This window comes from Copadichromis virginalis, linkage group LG22 (assembly GCF_057382275.1).
Source record: "Copadichromis virginalis isolate Kocher_CV1m ecotype Utaka linkage group LG22, C_Virginalis_male_GT1.1, whole genome shotgun sequence".
NCBI classification, from domain to species: Eukaryota; Metazoa; Chordata; class Actinopteri; order Cichliformes; family Cichlidae; genus Copadichromis; species Copadichromis virginalis.
The window spans coordinates 24,645,979-24,651,882 of NC_140638.1; positions in this window are offsets into that span (position 1 = coordinate 24,645,979).

Below are 5,904 nucleotides of genomic sequence, written 5' to 3' on the forward strand. Positions count from 1 at the left end.
TATATGTTAACCATATATAATGATTATTACAGAATGCAACACCTGCATATGTGTAAGAGAGAAAAAAGGTTTTCATTTTGCCACCCCGTTTAATTTCCATGCCACCCTGAGAAAATTTCTCTAGATCCGCCCCTGGATCCACCTGAGGGCGACCTGCGTTGTACCAAGAACCATAGAAGAAGAATGATTACTAGCGGATATCCGCTGCTCTTCCCCATACACCTGTGTTAGTGTGAAGGAGGGGTGATTGATGGGCAAGTCGCGGGACTTCAGTGAGTTTGAGCGGGGTATGATAGTGGGAGCCCGAAACGCCGGGTGCAGCCTGTCGCAGACAGCGAACCTGCTGGGCTGTTCAAGGACCGCGGTGTCCCGAGTTCACAGGGAATGGTGTCATAAACAGAAAACCTCGAGCGACCGCGGAGCGAGCGGGAGGAAGCGGCTCGTCGATGAGAACGGAGAGAAGAGACTGGCAAGCATGTTGGAGGCTAACAGGGAGGCTACGGTCGAGGAGATCCATGCCTTGTACAACAGCAGCGGGGTGGAGAAGCCCATCTCACTGAGGACTGCCCGGCGGACCCTGAAGAGGCTGGGTTACAGCCGCAGCAATAGGACCACCGTGGCGGGGATGGAGGCTTTACTCGAAGAGACATCAAGGCCAGAACAGCTGGACACCTCGGGGTTACAGTCCGAGACGCAAAATGACTCAGAACAAAAGATCGAGTCCTCCACGACAGAGCTTGCGCGCAGTAACGAGAATAACCCGGAGACATGAATGTAGTTGTAAAGAACTGGATTATTCCAATTTGGCATCCCTGTATTCCCAAACATAGTTGTCTGTTGTAGAGGACACAAGCGTTTACATTTTTCTTTTCTTATTATTGTTATTCCAAATGGAGGCAGGTTTTCATTGAATGTAATCAGCTGTGCAGAGAATATCTTCCTAACTGAACTGAGTTGCCTTTAGTGTGGAAGGAGAGCTGCTGCTGTAATGCTTGTAGGGAAATTGTTCAACAGCCAGCTGAATAAGCACGACATAAACATTACAGTAAACATCGCACATTAAGCAGTGCAGTTTCAGGTGAATTCCTATGAGTTTTGAAGCAGTGTTGTCCCTTTGTTTTGCAAAATAAAGCTTTGATTTTTTTCCCTCCCAAAAAGGGAAAAAGCACAGTTACGGCTTGTTAGTGCTGATAATATTGTAATCTGGAGACAAAGTCAGGCAAATTTCAGAGTTGTTGGACTTGTTTCGAGACACCGAATCCAAAAGTGGCCCATCATATGCTGCTCCTGGACTTGTATGCCAGTGCTCTTTAACTTCTACCTCCCTGTCGAGTTTGCTCAGCATACATGAAGCAAGTTTATATGAGCCTTGGTCTGACTGCATGTATTCACATCTGCCAGGAGGGGGCACTAAAAGATCTGTATTTGCACTGCACACGATGAAGTTTCGAAGCCTTAAATGTTTACCGTGAGCGCTGAAGGTTTGTCTTCATGTGCATTAAACTCGAGGATGATGCTGTTCAAGTTACATTTGCAACAGTTTGATCACTTACTGTGAATAAAGCACAGGCTGTTTTGGATTTTTCTTAACGTTTAGTAAGACTCCTGTGTTCTTGCCCAACATGCACCTTCACTGTCTTTGCTAGATATTATTTTGACACGCCAAAATGTGATTCTGCAAGTGTGTTTTGACCTTTTTAAATCTCTCAGAAGTAGCTGATGTTGGGACTGCCTACTGCTACTTTAAATAGCTTGCAATGCAAAGGCAGGGAGTGCTTAATATCCATTTAAGTTCTAGCTGTTTTGACCTCGGCCTTTTATCACATATGATCTCAATAATGTAATGAGCCCCTGCTGAATTTGTGTATTTAGAAGTGCATGTCAGGTTACGTGGAAGGTTACAGTGTATGTCTCCAGTTACGATGTAGATTTCCCATAGAAGTATAAATCAGGCCTTACTATGCCAGGCTCATTAATCCGGTCGAAGGTTAAAAATCAAATGAACAGCAGTCTACCTTACTTGAAATACTGTTATATGCTTTTCTTTCCCCTTCCTAATTATCTAAGGAACTGGTTCTCAGTTCCTTTGTTTCACACAAAGAAATATTTCTGAAGTTATTACAGCGACACAGCAAACTGTCTTGCAATGGTATAGATGCTGTATCCAGAAGCTGGACTACCTGTGCAGCCTGATTGGGCTGTGGGTGTCTTTATGAGTAGTGACAAAGATACTAGCAACAAAAAATAGTCAGAAGGGATAAGAATAAGGCCATCACCCACAAAATCTTTCCCTTTGGGGGGGGGGGGGATCATGTTGTTGCTTCTTGGGTGCACCTTTTGTCAGCTTTATTTGCACCAAAGCAGGTGAACTGATTTATGCTTCTTGATATTCTCCAAGTTTAACTATCTTTGTGTTATACTGTCACAGTCAAATGTGTCCTAATTCCTATGGGTATTTTTTTTCACCTTTATTCAAGAGTGGAGCATTGAAGACAGCACCTCAGTTATTGGAATATTTTATCTTGATTGAAAAAAATATAAGAATAGTTTAGTTGGAATTACAAAAGGTTAATCTACTAATTTCTGCTCTGTAAAAACACAATATGAGACAGGCATCAACTGGTATGGGAAAGTTAGGGACAAATAAAATAATACATCTAAACATTTTTTAACAGTACTGCGCAAAAATCTAAAGGTAGAGGAGACAGACTTTCTTAAAATTTCCAAAGGAAAAGGGTTTTCCTTTGGAAATTGGCTGCTATATTTAACTTTTTTTTGGCTCAAATCATTGTCAGTACGTATGGAAGATATCAGGAGAGAGGTACAAAAGTAAGCATTTACAGCCATCTAACACAGAGCGGAGGCTATTGGGGATCTTTTCAAAATTGCTGGACCATCCAATTTTGGGCCACTATATATACACCATCTGGAAAGCATTTTCTCTATAATAATGATCCCAAATGCACTGCTAACATGGTAAGAGCTGTCTGGATGGAAAAAACACACCTTCGAACACTATTAGTCACCGATTGGCCTCCCCAGATCTCGGACATCAACATTATTGAAGCAGTGCGGGATCATCTTGACAGAGAGAACAAAATGCAGCCAAGAGCCAAAGAAGAGCTTTAAATCTACCTCAAGAAGCCTAGAGAACTATTTCTGAAAACTACTGAAAGAAATAACAGGAAACCTTTCCTAATAGAGTTCAGGCTGCGTTGAAGAATAAAGGTAACAAATATTGACTTTCAAGCTTGTTAAAAATGTACAAACTCCGTTTTCACCTTACAATATTTCCATGCATGTGTGCACATTTCATTAAACTGATGCACTTATAGAGATGTTGTAAAAATGGGAAATAAGGTGAAAGAAAAATTAAAGATCATAAAGAATTACTCTACAATTGGCAAGTTCTAAATACAGGGGTGCGATATTGGAATAATCCAGTTTTTAATTACTACATTCATGTTTCCAGGTTAATCTTGTTACTGGATGCACGGTCCATCGTGGAAGGCTCAGTGTTTGGCTTGGAGTTGTTTAGCTTCTGTTATTGTAAGTCACTTGAAGTGTCCAGCTGTTCTAGGTCTGCCGCCATGAGGATATCTTGTCCATTCCCCTTGCACCTGCGGATCCTACCTCACCGGACACCCTGCATTCTTCTTCTGAACGACACGTGTCGCCACTGAGAGCGAAAAAGAACCCGCCAGTAAAGAATTTGCTTCAAACCTATTTTCAGAATTTTCTCCAGAAAGTCAGATTTTTGTCAAGCCGTCGCAGCACCCCCTTCTGTATAACCTGGGAATCTCTTGAGTTCCTCAGCTGATTACATCACCGAAATGGCGGTGAAGTCCAACCTGGCCGCAGCACGCGAGCAAACTGTTGTCATGTCACTTGTTGCTGGCTCCGCCCTCTGTGAGGGGGTCATCGACTGGCAGAAGGCACCTGTAACCCAGCCTCTTTAGGGTCCGTCGGGCAGTTCGGAGTGAGATGGGCTTCTCCACCCCGCTGCTGTTGTACATTGCATGTATCTCCTCAATCGTAACTTGGTTGTTAGCCTCCACCACACTCTCAATCCACTTCTCTCCGTTCTCGTCGACGAGCCGCTTCCTCCCGGTCGTCGCGCGGTCACTCGAGGTTTTCTTCTTCTCGCACCATTCATTGTAAACTCGAGACACCGCAGTCCTTGAGCAGCCCAGCAGGTTCGCTGTCTGTGAGATACTGCAACCGGCTCTTCGGGCTCCTACTATCATACCCCGCTCAAACTCACTTAAGTCCCGCGACTTGCCCATGTATCTCCACTTCGTCACACTTCTACGCGATACCTGTGGAAAACGTTGCGGATATATGGTTCTTCTTCTGTGGTGTTCGGTACCTCGGCCTCAACGACGTGTCGCCCTCTTCAGCGGCCTCGTTGATTTTTTTTTAATGTAATTATACATAACATCCTGAAAAAAACGAAATTAAAACAAAAATTATGAACATAAGATACACTGCAGAGCAATAGCAACAAACTCGGTGCATTGAGTGCTACAGTTTCAAATTAAAAGATGGGAAACGAAAGACTTATAAAAAGTTGTGTCATTCTCCAGTGAACCTTCATCGTGTAACATTACATGAGGGAGCCCTACTTTTGTCTTTATAGAAAACGACTTGAGTGCTTAGGTCCTATGGTTGGCCATAAAGTGTCTTGCTGTGCATATGATGTTTAGACATTCAAATCCTGTTGATAACTTCATTTACACCATTACTGAGCCCTGGATCTTAAACAGTGCGGCTTGTTAATCTTATTATGACAAATAGCGTTCTCCCTCAAGTTTCACTGAGTGGCCATTTGTAGGCGATATTTAAATAGTAGGCATAAAGTCACACATGACTGTGTATATTTGGTTAAGTAAAAGTGGATTTCATGATTATGATGAAGATATTATGAATTAAACCTATAAACTTAACTGTTTTGTAATTTGAAAAGGTTGCTTAAATGACAGACACTCCATTATTTTTATCAGTATACCTATCACAGGATTAAACATTAGCTACTAGGCTACTGTGAGAACCCATGTCCTCAATGATCCAGGTCCAAGAGCCTGGTAAGTGCCAGTTTGTAAAGTCTTCATGGTTTTTACATATTAAACCTGTATGGCATACCATAGTGTACAAGCATGTATGGAAGATGGCCAGGATTGGTTCTCAATTTATCTCGAATAATATAAATATGCATTCAAGTAGTCAGAACCTAAGTAAGACTACAGTTTACAACTGCATCCATATGAACTGAGTAACTACTAGTGTGCCACAGACTGATTTTAATTTGCAGAGCTGTACTGGAAGTCTGAGCTGTATCATGTGAACATTAACAAGGACAGCACACAACCCTGTGAAGCTTCTGTACTGCACATCATCAAACCAGACAAAATTCTGCCCAGTCTCTGATACTGTGGCCTGTCCAGTAGTTAATAATGCATGAGATATTAGTTATATTTTAGTGTCATTTCCTGTAGCTTCTCTCATTAACTTAAGTGTGTTAAATGCACTTGAGAAATAAAATATAAAATATAGTGATCCTCACCTGCAGGTACTATCCAGATCCAAGTAAGCTCACTGCAGAATGTTCTCTCTCTCTCTGTTACACACACACCTGTTTGCACTCCTCTGGATCACTAAATAAATGACTATTCTGCAAAGGACAAATGCAGCTGCTAATTTAATGCAGAAATGCGAGAAAACAGTTGCTGGCACGAATTTGTACTGAATAACCACTAGAGTGCGCCGCAGGCTAGTTTTGTATATGATCCAAAACTACATCAAGTACAAAGTTTACTTATACTTCAATAATAAAGAAGAAGTGACTCCGGGACTATTGAAAGAAAAAGATTAAAACAAAGAATGACAAAGCAATGACACAATGTC